The sequence below is a fragment of the Leopardus geoffroyi genome, chromosome B2 (assembly GCF_018350155.1).
Source record: "Leopardus geoffroyi isolate Oge1 chromosome B2, O.geoffroyi_Oge1_pat1.0, whole genome shotgun sequence".
In the NCBI taxonomy this organism is placed as follows: domain Eukaryota; kingdom Metazoa; phylum Chordata; class Mammalia; order Carnivora; family Felidae; genus Leopardus; species Leopardus geoffroyi.
In genome coordinates, this window is record NC_059332.1 from 6,368,838 (window position 1) to 6,386,628 (window position 17,791).

At 39.9% G+C, this 17,791-nt stretch overlaps 1 long non-coding RNA gene across 1 annotated transcript in view; it reads left to right on the top strand.

The window, feature by feature from the left end:
- The window catches only part of LOC123607956, a 132,581-nt gene that overhangs the window by 106,119 nt on the left and 8,671 nt on the right, over window positions 1-17,791 (top strand). The gene's annotated exons all lie outside the window — the stretch shown is intronic.

Genomic DNA, 17,791 nt, shown 5'->3' on the forward strand with positions numbered 1-17,791 from the left:
TATGGAGTGGTAAAGATGGTTCACAGCAGTGTGAGTAGTTGGAAAAGTTACTGAAAGAAGATATGTTCCAAACAAAATATATGGCAGAATGTTGGTAGGGTGCGACATTCAGAGCTACCTGTGATGAAAATGGGAACCAGGAGTTGATTATTAAGCACTATATTTCATTTTGATAAGAATTTCAGACTAATTTAGAACCGATTCAAATGGAATCCCACCATTTTTAATAGCAGTGACATACTGAGGCTGTACCAAGAAATGACGTGTGATGCTCTTCTAGAAATTGGTGATTCCATACTAAGGAGAACAATAATTAAAGTCTTATATCCGAAATTTCTCTTAAATATTCATCTTACTGCAAGAATAGCCATGATAATATAATTCCTGCCTATGTGATCTTCATTATTTAAGAAGTCAGTTGATGCTAGGGTTACTGGAATTTGGAAAGTACTCAAAAAGAGTAGAGAAAGGGATATCATTCAATACTGTCACCTCATAAATCATTAATCCCTATATTAGGATTGCATCGTAAGGTCTGCCTGCAACTCTATTATTAAGTAGAAATGGTTCATGTATGGCTTCCTCTCATCCTTTCTCCTTTACTTCTAGTGTGCATTTGGTCTTCATATATTGGACTCACAGACAACCAATGGGGTCTTGTATTTCCTCCTTCTAATAAATAGTTAACAGCAAGAGGACCCCTTAAGGTCAGGTTTTCCCCCACAATGTCACATTCCCAGAGAGAAGTTCATCTCATCTGGGTCTAGGAGGGAGAGTAATGTAGGGAGATTTCATAAAGTAACGTGGTGTTGGCAACGTTATGTTGGCATAAGCTCTAGCTGGGCTATGAGCAGGACAAATAAATAACACTAAATTATTCTCTCTACAGGGCTGATTTACATTAATTTACAAAATTCAGATCAGACTTAGTTCCTTCTTTCCAAACAGCTCAGACTTTCATCTCTGTTTCAACTCTGCTTACCCCAAATGCAAATCAAGTCAAATCAAAACATTTGCTTTTAGGAGGGAGAAACATGTGTCAGTTTATGGCCTCTGTGTATACTATTTGCAGATTCATGCTACCCAAGAACCTCAACATGCATTCTAAATCCACTGCCCTTCCAGTCAATTATATCCCCTCAAGCTTTTCATAATCAACTGAAATAACACAAAGTGATTTTTTTCCTCTAGGGAGACACCAATCAGGCTGGCAATATTGGTGATTTGGACCACTCTCTCAAGTCCAGAGAGTGCTCTGGTTTCAGCATTAGGCACTAATTCAGTTTGTTTGACTGTTAGAGCTGATCCTCCAGGCATAAAGGATGTCTAGTCATCAAACAAACACGATTACTCTATCTTGGACTTGTGCCACGGGAAACCATTAGTGAGGCGTGTAGTGGACGGTGTGGCAAGTGGAGGTAAAGATGGGGAAAGTTGGGTTACTATCTTTCAGAGACCCATTTCAATGAAATAGATTTAAATTTACTAATAGGCTTCTCTTTGTCCCTTACCTGTTCTATGAAATTTGGACTGTGTAGAATTGGAAGGGACCCCATAGATGTTCTAAGCAACTTCCCCTCCCAGGGCAGAAAACTTCCCTACAAAATATTTATGACAAATGGTCGTCACAGGATTCCAACTAAAAAATAAAAAATAAATCTTATATTGAGGGAAAATTTGCTCTATCTTGGACTTGTGCCACGGGAAACCATTAGTGAGGCGTGTAGTGGACGGTGTGGCAAGTGGAGGTAAAGATGGGGAAAGTTGGGTTACTATCTTTCAGAGACCCATTTCAATGAAATAGATTTAAATTTACTAATAGGCTTCTCTTTGTCCCTTACCTGTTCTATGAAATTTGGACTGTGTAGAATTGGAAGGGACCCCATAGATGTTCTAAGCAACTTCCCCTCCCAGGGCAGAAAACTTCCCTACAAAATATTTATGACAAATGGTCGTCACAGGATTCCAACTAAAAAATAAAAAATAAATCTTATATTGAGGGAAAATTTGCTTCTCAGTATCTTTTTACCTCTTGGAGATAGTTTGCCCACTGGAGCAAGGAAGACCAATAAATCAAGCCCAGGTTCCCTTTTGACAACCTGGCAGATAATGGAAGACAACAATTACACCCTGTAAGTTCACCTTTTCTCTGATTCACATGCACAGCTTTGTTCTTTCCAGTCCCTGTGCTTGAGTCAAATAGCTTATCCTCACACATCTGTGGGACAGACCATATTTGGAAATTCAGCATTCTAATGAAATACTCTAAAACCTTGTGACTTATGAGGTCATTGGGATTGTGGTTGGGTTGGAACCATGCTCACTGGTTTCAAAGTCAAGTGCTTTCACATTACTACATGTTCTCTTTAGCACACATGTCCACCTTAGTGAGGATGACTTCCCCCCAAGGATGTATCCACCAAAAGAGAAATTAACTTATCTGTGAACAGCTGCATCTCTAAAAGAAAATAAAACTGCTGAATTAGAGATTCTGTGATTCATGGGAGCGTGGAAATCCCCTGAGGCCGTTCTATTGCCCAACACATCACAATCCTGTCCCTGGTCCCTCAGTATGTTTTCACTTTTATTTTAATACGCCCTTGATAGCAGTCGTGCTCTGGAGCCCTCTTCATTTGAAGTGATAATTATATGGTTTCCCAGACTTTAAACTAGAACCCATGCAGAGAGGTACCAAGCTGGGGAGGTGCCGCGTGTTTGGGGCAGGATGTGAATTTGCAAGGATGGCAATGGCAAGGCTGTGTTGTCGTATCATCAAATTAAATAATTAAAGCTATTTCCCCCATACGTGCACCGTACTTTCTTTATGGCTAATAATTATAACGATGCACTTGGATACAGGCAAGGGTATTATTAGATAATGCCTGAAATTTGAAGTGGCCTCATCAGCCACCCGAGGCGAAGCATAATTGCCCCACTTCTGTGCATTATCAGATAGCAGACAATGTTACTGAATGTTATTACTTAAGTATTTTAATTTTTCATTGGGTAAAGAAATTGAATTCCAGCTCTAAGAGAGAGCCGTCTCTAGCGAATGGATATGTCTGGGCAGGGGGTGAGGCCGCTATGTGGGGGAAACGTGGTGCATCTTTGGAAAGAGTGAGGCTTGCATACAGAACATGTGCATTTTTCCTTTCTCCTGAGGCACAGAAAGGGATATTTCCAGGGCTATTTTTCCCAAGGAAAGCAAAACTCTCTGTCCTCAGTTCACTGAAGACATAGCTACAACAAAAACAAAAAACAAAAAACTTGCTGACAGTGTGTAGAGCTGTTGTTTTAATTCTGATACAGAGAACTGTCTTCCCTCCCTGGAGGGCAGAAAACAGGCGTCTGCAATAAGCACAAGTCACAAGACCGACAGATGCTCTTGGTCCGTGGTGCATTTTTACCACAGTTGCTTCTGCAACCATGCTGGAAATATGGCGTGTGGCATGATGGGAGGGTGTGCGCCTATTGTAAGAGACACAAGCCTGCAAGGGACTCTGGCTGTGTCCTTTGCCATCCAGTCTCCCCTGGAGTAGGAACCAACTGCTCTATTAAGGACTGGTAATGGGTCACATGCAACAAGCATTAAATTCTTCTGCCCCAGTGGCACTTCATAAAGATTTTGTTTCATTAAAAGTCATCACAATAGCATGGTTGAAGTTCAGTGTTGTGGTGGGGGGTTTCTCTTCCTTCTTTCCTTTCTTTCTTTTTTTTCTTTTTCTTTTTCCTTATGTCACAGAATTACTTTTATTAAATTTCATTTGGGTTCACTGTCCCCATGAGGAAGGCCCGATTCCTTAACACAGTTTTTCCTAATCTAACTATCTGCTTACATCTCAATCTCATCTCTTAGCTTTTCTCCTGGCCCCTGTGCAGAATGGCCATGGTGTTCTCCCATGGGGACTCTGTAGGTCTAACTGGAGGCTTAGAAGATGCTTCCCACCACTGCTCTCTCCCTTTGACCTCTTGGATTGGCTTCTCCAATCATAGGGCTTAGTTGCCTATATTTCCGTATCTTCACCAAGCTGTGAACACCCTGAAGTTAGGGACAGTGTGTTCCATTCACCGTTTGTCCCTTCATACTGACTGCTGATTATATATGCAACCAGTGGTTGTTGAATAAATGGATTATGGGACATTATGAGATTTAATAACGATAATCATGACACATTAAAAGAAAAAGCCATTGGATGTTTAATGTCACATTTATTGTCAATAAGTTTTAAAAGATTTAATCCATTTCCCTTGTATTAGGTGCCCCCATGGGAGAAATTTCTTTCAGTTGTCAGTTCTAAGAAATACTTTAGGACTGAGAAAACTGGTATTCCCTTCCCTTCCCTTCCCTTCCCTTCCCTTCCCTTCCCTTCCCTTCCCTTCCCTTCCCTTCTCTTCTCTTTTCTTTTCTTTTCTTTTCTTTTCTTTTCTTTTCTTTTCTTTCCCTCTCACCTATTTTCATTTGTTCCTTCCTTCCTTCCTTCCTTCCTTCCTTCCTTCCCTTCCTCCTTAATTTATATGCACTAACTAAACCATTTCTTTGTTTACACTGGCTGCTGCAAAGTATAGATCCATATTTGAGGCTGGATTTGGTCCACTAACAAAAAAAGGCACAGAAAGAAAATAAATTTACCTGGGTTGCATACAAGGCCATTCATGGTCACCTTAGTTAATTAACTAAGCAGCATCTCAAATCAATGTTGGGGTCCTATTTACATTTAAAGATATAGTTTATGCCTTAAACAAGAAAGTATCAGACTGAAAGTTCAGAATGAGCTATTTGCTGATACATGTTATTCCTAGAAAAGTTTTAAGTGATGGATTTGGGTTAATAGCTGCTGTTTTCCTTAAGAGGTGTCAGATGGCCCCATAATCATTTCTCTAATCCTGTTATTGTATAGCTGAACTTTGTTAATTGGCTTGAGCCTATGTTTTAGTCAAATGTCAGAGTAGAAATAGTCCATGGATAACCATGTTTACTCAGTCTCAAAGAGCTCAGAGAAGATAAACCTTAAAACACGCACTGCTATAAGGCCACTTTCACTGCAGTTTGCAGCCTGGTGTTTTATGTATCAAGAGGATCTCATTGAAGGTGAAGGAAAGCAAAAACCATGCAACAAATTATTTTCAGGCTACTTTGCACAATTGTATTAGTTCAGCCTTCACAAGAAAGATCTTAATTTTTTAATGTTTATTTATTATTTATTTTTGAGAGCGAGACAGAGTGTGTGGGGAAGGGGCAGAGAGAGGGAGACAGAGGATCTGAAGCATACTCCTCTCTGACAGCACAGATCCCGATGCAGGGCTTGAACCCAAAAACCAAGAGATCATGACCTGAGCCAAAGTCGGATGCTTAATTGACTGTGCCACCCAGCTTCCCCAGGAATGGTCTCAATTTTAAGTCTACCTCCGCTCTGTCATCCTTGTATTTTACACAGCAGCACTTAAAAGGGGGAGATGCAGGGACCTTACTTTGTTCTAGTTCCTAAAAATGCACACTTAGTTTTTACTGAAAACAATAAAAAAGTAAAAGTTAAGCAAACCAAAGATTCTCACTCAGTGGATGTCAAATCTTGACTGACTGTAGTGGGTCCTTCTAAGGGTATGAACCAAGAATACTGATATTTTCTATGAGAAATTATTGAAAAAGTGGTGCCATGGGTTTGTGTGTGTGTGTGTGTGTGTGTGTGTGTGTGTGTTCTTCACTTTTAGTCACTACATATAAGTGAATCATGATGTCTAAAATTTTGGTTTACCACCTACTACAGTGTTTTGATCATGAAAGGCACTATTGTAGCATACTTAAGACAATCTGGAGAGATTGTCAACGTATTTCCATTTCTGGCCCCTTTCTCCTTGATGGGCCCAATTAGTGGCTCTGCCCTTTGCACTGGATGAAGAGACTGGGTGGTATTTGTGTTGGCTTCTTTAGAGAGAGGTCAATCTACTACATGTATAAGAAGACTCTCTGAATGTGTGGTGCTCAGGAGGAATAACTTGGTAGAGACTGGCTAGAGTCAAGTATGGCAGGCCCATAGGCCTAGTTTTAGCCAAATAAGGAAAACAAAAATGATGTGTGTTGTTTTGGTCCAAGGTGATTAAGAGCTGGTATACCACCCACACAGCTGCTTACATGGCCATGTCCATGCTGGAGGATGCACGTGGGATTGAAGCCCAGAATGGAGAAAAGCCTCTGGCAAACACATCCAACTTGTGTGAACCAGAAACAAACTAATATGTCCCCTTTAAATCATACTGTGGGCCAGACTTCTTAGTCTTGTAAACATGAACTCAGTTCTGAAAACTCAAGCGTGTTCTTGTTTCTTTCCATACCTTCAACTTGGAATGTATGGAATGAGTGAACATTCCACCTGTCTTTCCCAGGTGCATAAATGTCAATCAATCTACATGAGCTTCATTATCCATTAAAAATAAAACAGATTAGATGAACTCCAAGATACTTTCAAATGATAGGGTTTTAGAATGTTTTGGATGTAACTTAATTGGTTTCCACCAAGATTAGTTGCTGGAATTTAAAGAGTATCTTAAAGATAACAGCATAGAAACATGATGAGTCGATGTTTACGGATTTCTTTGGGAAAAGCAGTAAATCATACAGAAATAAACATTTTGAATAAAAAAAAGGAACTATCAGGTGAGATTCGTTCTAAATTGTGGGTGTTGGCCTAAAGATGGATGTGTTGATTTTCACTTTTTTTGTTGATGTTTTTAGTCAGAAATGAACTGACAAAATGTGAGATTAGGCAAAAGCAGTAATGACAATAAACAAAACTACCTTTGAATGTAAATGAGCATTACATGGTTGGTAGCTGGCATCTCTTTATAATCAACAAATATTTCTTGAACTAGTTGGGGTCACTCACATTTGCTGCGTACTGGAAACAGGGTTGAATAAGGTGGGGTCCACGCCCCCAATGAATTCACTGTGACTATAGACAATAGACTAGAAAAACACACAATTACAATACAAGATACAGACTGAAAAGGAATACTATGTCAGTGTACTCACTAAGCTGGGGGCGGGGGCAGGGGGTGAGAGTAGGGAGGTGATATGAGCTAAGGAACGGAGTAAGAGTGGAATGCATTTTGAGTCTATAGGAGATATATAAAAAGATCATTGCACATGAAAATGTCCTTCCCTTTGAAATAATTAAGTAGCCAACGTAAATAGTTGTGTATCAACTGGACAATTACTTCAAATAAAGGAAAGGGTTAGATTATAAGAGAGAGAGAAAATGCCAAACTTGGTAAAACAATGGAGGACTACGGAAGCAACCTTATAAAATCATTCACTTTAAAATGTGTCAAGAAACACAAGGTCATTCTTAACAGGCAATACATAAGAAAAAGATGAATTATCGCTTCTCAGCCTTTTGGCTAAGATCAAGTGAAGACAAAGATGAATTGCATATGGATGATCTCTATTGACTATAGACATATGATTATTTATCTATAAGCAAATATGAAAAGTCATTTTCTCCTTAAGTCCCCTTCTCCAGAGCCCTAAAAGTCCAAATAATCGTCTAGACTTCTCCTTTTATGAAAAAATGAATTTTAACTATGAACAGCTAGACCATAAGTGGAAGGTTGTCCATCTGAAATCTCTAGTGAGGACTCCAGACATGAGATAAAAAGGAAGGAAGAGGGGCAGGAAAAAAAATAGGCCAGTAATAACTGAAAAGCCTTAGGGACTGGAAGAGAGAAGAACGGTACAATTTATCTTGGTGTTTCAAGGTAAGACAATGGTGAATCGTTGGCCAAAGTTTGACGGGACAGCTTTGACTTGATTATTTAGAAGCTCACAGATGTAGAAATCGGTGCTTAGCTTATGTTACAGATGCAAATTTTGGTAAATTTATTTTGTGGTAAGAAAACTGGAGTACTGCATATAATGCAGCCTGCACATAACCTTCCTCTGCAATCTCCTGAATTTTATAAATAACCTGAGGGATAGCCTCACCCTCATTAGTCAATGAAGGCAGAATGTCAAGGAAGAAAAAAGAGCAGCTTTATAATGAGGAATGGATATAATTATAGTTATTATCACAGAGAAAATGAGGCAGAACAAGTTTAAAAGAATGAAAATATGATTAAGAATCAATTTTAAATACATTCTTAACTTGCTGTAAATACCATACAATATACCCCTGAAAAAATTTTAATCACACATTTAGATAAGCCCTTTTAATTTTTTTAAAAGCCCTAATCCATTGCTGACCTCAAAATATTCAAACTAGAGACCCACATTTATCTCACTTAATCCACATACACAGGTAGATATTAATATTTATGTCTCATTTTTCTTCTCTATGAAGTTAGAGTGATAAACCACATGTCCATTCTACCCAGTTAAGAGTTGACAAAACTGGAATTACAATTCTGATGTCCTTCCATGTTTCTGGGCTACTTTCCAGAACATTTCTATTTATTATAGCAGATTTAACATAATTCTTTCCAACTTTCCTAACCCTCTTCCAGCCCTTCAGAAAAAAATGAATTTCAGTCTACTAAGAATATGTTGTCAAAAAGCATATTTATAAGCAAGATGTAGGATGTTACACAATCAAATATGATTACAGCCTCCCACCTCCATTCTGCTTCCCCAATAGAAGATCTTTTGACGTCTTCACCCCACAAACCTGCCCTCGTTTACGGGGGGTGGACAATTGCCTTTTATGTATCTTCATTTCATTTTTTTTGTTTATATTTGTTTGTTCAGTTTGAATAATAGACACACAATGTTGCATTAGTTTCAGGTGTACAACCTAGTGATTTGACGAGTTTCTACATTATCTTCAACACACTGCAAGTACAGTTACTATCTGTCCCGTTACGTCGCTCTTATGATATCATTGACTCTATTCCTCATGCTCTGCTTTTTATTCCTGTGACTTACTCTTCCAATAGCCGGAGACCTGTATCTCCCTCTCTGCTTCCCCCACTTTGCCCATCCCCCCCACCCTCTCCGCTGGCAAGCATCAGTTTGTTCTCTGTAATTATAGTGCTGACTCTGATTTTTGTGTGTTCATTTTCTACGTTCTACTTATACGTAGAATCATATGGTAGTTGTCTTTCTCAGTCTGACTTACTTCACTTCGCATAATACCCTCTGGGTCCATCTATGTTGCCTCAAATGGCAAGATCTCATCCTTTTTTATGGCTCTGTAATATTCCATTGTGTATATATGCCATGTTTTCCTTATCTATTCATCTATTGATGGACACTTACGTTGCTTTCATAATTTAGCTATTGTAAATAAAGCTTCAATAAATATAAGGATGCATATGTCTTTTTGACTTAGTGTTTTTATTTTTCCTATGTTAATACCCAATAGTGGAATTTTTGGATCATATGGCATTTTTTTTTTAATTTTTTGAAGAACCTCCATACGGTTTTCCACAGTGGCTGTACCAATTTACCTTCCCACCAACAGCGCACAAGGGTTCCTTTTAAACAGAACAGTCTGGGGGCACCTGGGTGGCTCAGTCAATCGAGCGTCCGACTTCGGCTCAGGTCACGATCTCACGGCTTGTGAGTTCCAGCCCCATGTCGGGCTCCAGCTTGGAGCCTGGAGCCTGCTTCAGTTTCTGTGTCCCTCTCTCGTTCTGCCCCTCCCTCGCTCATGCTCTCTCTCTCTCCCTCTCTTTCAAGAACAAATAAAACATTTAAAAAAATTAAAAAAAATAAACAGTCTGGAAAACATTGTGGTTGAAAGCCAGTAATCTCCACTAGACAAATCCAGAATATCATTATTCACAAAGCAGAAATCAAAAGAGATCAAGAGGGGAGAGTAAAAGGGGATTCGGACCAAAGTCAACCAGTCATTAACCTCTTTTCCACGTGTCATTTTTGGTTACCTGACTGACCATGGGTCATTGGCATTGGCACTATGCACCCTGACCCAATCAAACGACATCGGTCTTGCCATACAATAAGTGGAAAGGTGGGTACGGATATGTCGAAAGAGTGTCCACCACAGAATGGATTGTTTGAAGATGCCATTACTCAGGCCTCAGTGTCAGAGAGGACCTTGTCAAAAACTGAAAAGCATTTGTGTCTGAAAGCATTTGTGTCTGTTAGACCGTATCATCATGTCAGAGCATGTCCCATCTAGTGCTGTTTTATATTTATAGAGGGCTTTTGCTTGGGTTTTTATTAGCCATTTGTCACAAGAGTTCTAAAGATGTGTCAGCCGTCATCTCTTTATTTTCACAAGGCAAGGAAGCAGCAGAGATGTGGATGCATTCAATGACACGCCTCTGGGCCCCAAGTCCTAACCAGCCCATTTCAGCACAATGTCACTGGGTGGAGCGGGGCTGGGGTAATGCCGACCTGCCCCAATGTGTTTGCACCCATTTTTCCACATTACATATCTGATCAAGGCAGATGAACCCGTGGGACACGAACAAGGTGTTGTTAGGCCATTCTTTTGCTTCAAGTCAGTTGGATTAGTTGACAAATCCCTGCATAGGTGATACCCTCAGACTTCCCAAGCTGTTTTTAAGTCTGTTAGGTTAGTGGAGGAAAAAGAGTAGAGGAGGTTCCTGTACGTCTGGAAAGCATTAGTGGTAAATCCTGAGTATAAAGCTCATCCACACCACTTTCCCTTAATGAACATCTAATCCAGACATACAACACAGTCCCCAGTGTCAGGACTACACATCTGCTCTCCGCATCCCAGTGGGGGGTTCTAGTTTTCTTGGAAGACTGAAAACCTGTGCATTATCCATTATGCCCTTGAAATCAGGCACGGGCATTTGGAGCAAAGACAGCAAGCTAACTTGGCTGAAGTGAAAGCCATCTGGACTTTTAGCCCTCCCTGAAACATTTAAAAGCAAATCTAAAAAAAAAAGGCATGCCAAAAAAATATATATATCAACGTCTCTCTTTATTATCTGTAAATCTCTGTTGAGCACTAATTATAGAGCAGGCACTAGTCTAATGAGAGCGTAAATAATTTTGAAGTAAGCAGGGCATCTTTGTTAGAAGAGGGATACTAGTAGAAAACCAGATATATGAACACATAATCTAAACATGTTTTAATATATTATGTACCTTTATATGCATATAGATAGTTCCTTTTTATATTAGTTCTACAAAACTTTGGACTTCCAGTGATCCTTGGGTCCTAGCATTGATGGCTTTGTGGAGTCCCCTCCCATAATGAATAGAGCTGACTTGAGCGAACACTAAGATATTGCAGAAATGATGGCATGTGACCTCAGTCTAAATAGAAAAGACACTGAGCTGTGTTTGCTCCAGAGGCCCGTGCAAGAGACCCCAAGACAGAACCACCAGCTAAATTGCTCCCAGGTACCTGATCCACAGAAATGATGCAAGACAATTTCAAAAAAAAAAAAAGCCCGTTAAATGTCTACATCTTAAGGTAATTTTTTATGCAATAAGGAACAATTAGTATAATTTCTGCAAGGTAAATCAACTTATCTACACTGCATTCCCATCAATAACAAGGCATAAGCTTTGAATTGCTATTCTGGTATTGGTGATGAATTTAGTGAGGAGACACCTTGTCTATATACACATATTGTTAGAAATCCATACAAATAAGATGGCGAGTCCAAATTTAGGCTTTAGGCTACAGCCATGCAGAATAAAGTTTCCTGTCCTTTAGAGTCCTTAAATCTGACCTAATTGTGCTCTAATCTATTCATAGGGTCTGAAGTGCGGGCATGATTTTTTACTGCTCACTATGTTCGAGTTTGCGAAATTTATTTTTGATGATTTAGTGCTGTCTCCACAGCATAGCTCTTAGTCACATCCATATGAGTAGGAGAAAAAGAAGTGCCAGCATGTGTTCAGGAAAATGATCAGTGGTCCCAGGTGTGCCCTCGAGGAGGATGTATGCTAGCAAATGTCATAGGATCTGCTCGTCTCCATGGAAAACAATTGGAAGTCAATTCAGTCATAAAAACAGCAGATGAGTTAAACCACTGGGTGGGTTTTTTGTGAGGGGTCTTTGATAACTTCATAAGGGAGGTGAGGTTTTCACATAAGTTTTACAAGAGGCAGGGAACAGGTTTGATTGCAAAACAACAGAAAGCGTTGCCTAGGAATCTCAAAGCATCCATACCATGCTCAGAAATGGGATAGGGAAGCCAAGCAGGGTGTGGATGGGTTTGGCAAGAGGGTGGTCTGTCTCCTAGAGCCCAAGGATGTACACAGGGAAGTGGGATAAAATCAGTGATGCGAGTCATGAAAGAGCCAGGGGGAATTGACGAGCTCAGTTGGAGGAGGGGTGAGTGGACACGGGTGTGTGTTTTATGAAAGGAGAGAAGAACCACAAAGGTATGAGTTTAGGAGAAGGAAAGGAGATCAGGGCCCCCAAACCATTAGCCCCTACATACCCAGAAAAGAAGAACAAATGTGTGTAGGAGGGAAGCCGTGTTTACCAGGAAGAAGTAAGGCAGAGACACAGACCAGCCCACCTCCCATTCACAGCTACCTGTTTCCAGATCCGGGCCCTGTATACTCGTTGATTTTATTGTTATATATTGACTTGCTTAATAAGGATTCATGCACTGTTCTGTCTAGTCAGTGCTTGCAGGGAATTCAGGATATAGCTTGCAACAAGATAACCTGGTCTTATACCCCTTGTAGGTTTTCTTCTTCCAGTTCTCTCTGTCTTCTATGATCAGTCTCTTCTTCACTACAAATCCTCTGCTCAACAGTTATTGACCAGCCCCTAATAAATACATGGACGTAAAATTGTCCCTTCCAATATATCGGCGCCGTCATTGTTCTGGGTGGCCATTTTTTTGCTCCTTTTCCACCTCAAGTATCTGAGAAGAGTAATGATACTCACACTTCACTTAAATTCCTCAGTTCTCAGCACTCTGGCTCTCTTCCACCTATGCACCATCCCCATTCTAGATCTCTCCATAAGGCTGGTCATTCATAAATTCCTTCCTAGTGCTCTGTGACTTTTAACATGGTTTTCCACAGTCTCTTCCATTGTCTTGGGCAATACAATCATCTCCAAATTCCCTGAGGCTTCTTTCTCAGAATCAAATGACATCATTCACCCAGTGTTTGACTTAGAATTTCACTCTCTGTCCTCTCTCATTTCCACTCCAAATATGAAGTGATCTTATCCAAACACAGCTCCTTCCCCTACAATTCTAAGTAATAAGGCTTTGCAAAAAATATTTCCTATGTGCCCACTGTGATCCAGGCAGAGCTCCAGGTGCGGAGCATCCAGAAATAAACAAGTAAAGCCTTTGCCCTCATGGTTTGTTTTTTTTTTTTTTTTTTTTTTTTTCTATGAAGGGAAGACAGGAAATAGGGAATGTGTCCAGAGGTTGTATGTGCTCTCATGAAGAGCTTCCTGATCTCAACTGTCCTTCTCAAGTTCTGATCTCTCTCAAGTTCAAACTCTATCTTTTCCCATGGTCGTAAACACTTCCTTGAGTATTTAAGCTCAGCATATCTCAAACTAAATTCAGCATCAACTTGTCCCAATCGGCCACCCACTCAGAAGAATTCTCCTTTTATTTCTCTGCCTCAATGAATTAAACTATCATCTGCCCACTTACTTGAATTTTGAGACATATTCTGTATTGCCAGAGGTATTAGTTTTGGAAAAAGTAAGTGGTGTCTTTCCTTGCAGGTGTTCTTTTAGTAGTTCTCCATACCAAGCCCAAACTCCTTAGGATAGCAGAGAAAGCCTTCTGCAGTCTAACGCCTGCCTCTTGCCCTTTAAGTATATCTACAGCATACCCTTTCTTGTCCTCATGCTGAGCTCAAGATCCCCCTTTTGCTAATCATATCTTCTCCCACTCGATTCCTTTTCCATCTAGTTACCTCTCATTGAGGCATTCCTCAAGATTCTCCTGACCTGTCACATCCCCTTGGAAATAAGTACCATGCACGCCTTCCCATTTGAGATTGGCACCCCCAGTGTCTTTCTATGTCCCCTTAATATTCAGAAACTACCTTGCTGTTGACCATAACCACATAAAGGCAAATCATATTTCATGTTTTTTCTCCCACATTCAACCATGACTTCTCTGAAAGTAAGAACTATTTTCTCCACATTTTCCTCCAAAGTTTAGCACAGTACTGAATCGAGGAAGCTGAAGAAAAATTTTCTATCACGAATGAGTCACCAAGTCGGCATGGCAATCACTGAGCCCCACCTATATTATGCTTACTCGTATTCCCACCTACTTACAGAGATTATCCGATTGGAATCATTTTATGTAGTGTTATTCATACACAGCCGTGTTGTCTTCTGTGATTTTAAACTTGGTAAAGTGTTAACTTACGGAAGCATGCTCTCCAACCCAGTTGCTGGGTACGGTGTTTTTATTTACTCTTCAATTTTAGCTAAGAGTAGAACTATGTAGGTTTCGTGCACAGACATTTATTTTTTTTAATCCCAAAGAAGTTTACTCAACTATTGTAAGTCATTCTCCAGCAGCGATACGTGTCCCTCCCAGGCTCTGGTATGAACTTCTCTCATCGTGTTTGTCCAAATGAAAACAAAGCAACTGTTGTTCACATTTTCTGTCTGAGACTGTCTGTCATCTCCCTCTACCTAATTTATACTCCTTGTATTAATAGAACAAGGAAAGAGGAGAGAGTTAAACTGCAGACTTTTGTTTAAGAGAAAGTAATCTTTAAACACTTCACTGTTTACTCCATCCTTCAACGTGGTTGGGAGCATTTTGTGTCAATGTGTGTGCCTCTTCTCGACAACAGCAGTTAAGCTGGACGTAGTCCATCGTAGGCTTTACCCACAACCAATGGTCACAGTGTCTGGAAAACCACGGGGACCAAGGCGCCATCAGCTATGGCTGACAAATGGATCCTGAGCTGACTTTGTATTGCAGGGCATGAAATGGAGTGGAATTGTGGCACTTGGCAAGATTGAGTTTGCTTGAGGACTTTTATCCCCCACAGCAAGACAAAGAAAGCAGTGTTCTTTGGAGGCTCTTGGGCGCTCACTTGAAGGCATACTGCTGGGCGGCTAGTTTGCAAATGAGGAGAAATGGGGAATGATTATGTTCCAAGGTAGCTGGAGGCTGCCTGCACTCTTGACCAGGCTGTAGCTCCTTGGGAAGAATGATTAACCTGCCATATGCTACAGCCTGGAACAGAACGAAAGGTAGAGGAGGTGGCAGTGAACCAAGTCAGACAAAGGTAAATTCGGCCAAATAATAACACAAAAACTCACTACCATTTATTCATTATCCATTCATTTGTCAGGTATTTTTTTGAGTACCTATGTTATGCCAAGCACCATTCTAGGTGTGAAGAATGAATTATTGAACAAAGCCAACAACGACGGCAAAATCTACCTTCATGATTCAACATTCCACTTGGGGGGAACGTAGCAAATTATAAATATTACAAATTGATCATATAGCATGTCAAGTTGAGTATCGGGTACCAGAGAAACAAAAAGAAAAGGATAAAGAGAACAATGAGGGCTCAGGATGAGTTTGTCATTTTAAATGGAGCCACACTGGGAAGGTGACGGCAGAGCCAAGAGTTGAAGGTGAAGAAATGATTATGTGACGGTGTAGAGGAAAATTACTCCGTGCAGGGGAACAGACAGTGCAGAGTTCCTGAGGCATGGGTATGGCTATAATGTTTGTGAAGAATCAAGGAGAACTGTGTGTCTTGAGTAGACTGAGCCAGGAAAGGGTTGTAGAAAAGGAAGATAAAGGGATAACGGACCAGCAATGAGGACAGACTATACAGGATCATTGGGGCCATTTTGAAGACTTTTTCTTTCACTCTAAAAATAATGGTGAGCCATTGAAGACTCTTGAGTAACATTAAATGGGAGGACTTCAGGTTTTGTAGCTGCTATGTGCTTGCCATGTAGTATGGGGGAAGATTGTACTGGATCCTAGTGACTAGGTGTTATCTTACTTAGTCCTTTTAGTCAAATTGGCAGTATGTCACCCATTTTACAGATGAGGAGACTGAAGCACAGTGAAGGGTAGCAGTTTGAGCAAGACCACACAGCTAGCAAATGATGGATCCAAGATTTAAACCATGAGACAAGTAATAATGTGTATTCCCCATGGTTTATAGCAATATCGATTCTGGTTTAATTACACTAATGCTTGGGGTTACTAATGGGATGGTAAGTGCATCAGGAAACAGTCCACAGACTTGGGGCATTACTGCTTGAACTAATTTCCAGACCATGTATGACTGATGTGATTGAAAACTTTGACCAAAATTGCTGGCACTTTTAATAGTTAGCCAAGTTCATACTTAAAGAAGAAAGAGTTCTCTGTCTCCCTTCCCAGATGCATCCTCAGGTTGCTTTGTACCCTCTCTTGAGGATTCCTGTATCACTGGAGAGGTACAACCCTTGTTTGGTGACTAACACTGCCTGAGTTGATATATTCCCAACTTATTGATAATAACTGTATCCTGCTTCTAAAACATATAGTATTTTTCCAAAGCAAAGATTAGAAAAAATGGACAAACTGAATAAAAGCAAGTACCACAGTGATGGCCAATGGTATTTGGTGACCTTTGACTTCGGGATGGATATCCAAAAGCAAATGTGGGAAAAACTCTTCTGAAAATTTAACTGATGGTAAACATCATGATTACTTTAGAAGAAAATTTAGAGGATATTGTTCATTTGCCAAATCATCTGATTCTTTCTTCGCAGGCATTAGTTTTCAAAATGCTTCAATTCCACACTTCCTAAATAGAATCATAGCTGATTGACCATGGCTTTCTTGTGTTAGATTTGCCAAGGATGTTGTCCTTGCCATTTACCCAGAAGGAAATCACTCAAGATATAGGCTCATGCCATTTCCTTCAGGGAAAAGTCAACTTCCACAGGTTGCCATAATATTCAAATGAACGGCATATCAGCAATGCTCAAACTTCACTTGAGGGAAGAAAAGCCAGAGGTCTACATAAACCACATAAGGCTTACAATGTATATCCACACACTATTGTCTGAAAAGGTTTACATATTTGATGTGAAGCATTAAAGAAAAAGCAGCATCCAAATATTTGGCCTCACGTGGAGAAGAACATCTGGATGATGGATTTATTGAGAAAATGAATCTGAATGTCTGGGTGTAAAGAATAGTTCCTGTTCGTTGCTTAGAAAAGTGGCCTTGAAGTCTTTAGGAAGAAGTTCCTCATGAGAAGAAATCTCATTAAACTTTCAGTGTGACCTATTTTAAGCTTGACTGGAAAATACATAATTGTTCCATTTGAAACCAGGAAGTAGAGCAAGTCAACATCCTTTATAGCCAAGTCAATAAAAAAAGTGCCTGTTTATAGATAGGTGCCATAACTTTCCACAGGAAAATTGACAGTTTCCAATTTACAGCATCTGAATGGGACCACATTTGTATGCGAAATTAGTTAAATGGGTTTCATTACTTTATAGACACATTCTATCTGTGTGTGTATATGCATGCCATTAGATTATTTTTACCAAATCGTTTTATAAAATCTGCATTTCGCCCTGATTCTGTCATAATTTTCAGGGAGCTTTTCCGTCTTTTTATTTGTATTGCCCTCTGGAGATGGCTCTCAGCAGTTTATCTACCCCAATTTATTGCTTATATTTTGTCCTTGTTTCTTATTGATTCAAAGCTACATGCAATTGTTTCCAGGTACGCTTCTGTATTAAGCAATGTTATCCATCTTTCAAAACCATTGTAAAAAAAACTGGTGCTGTTGGACTCCTGAGTTCTGGTGGTATTTTGTCAATGCAGAGACACTAACTAGACATTGAAATTAATTGAAATCATGACAAAC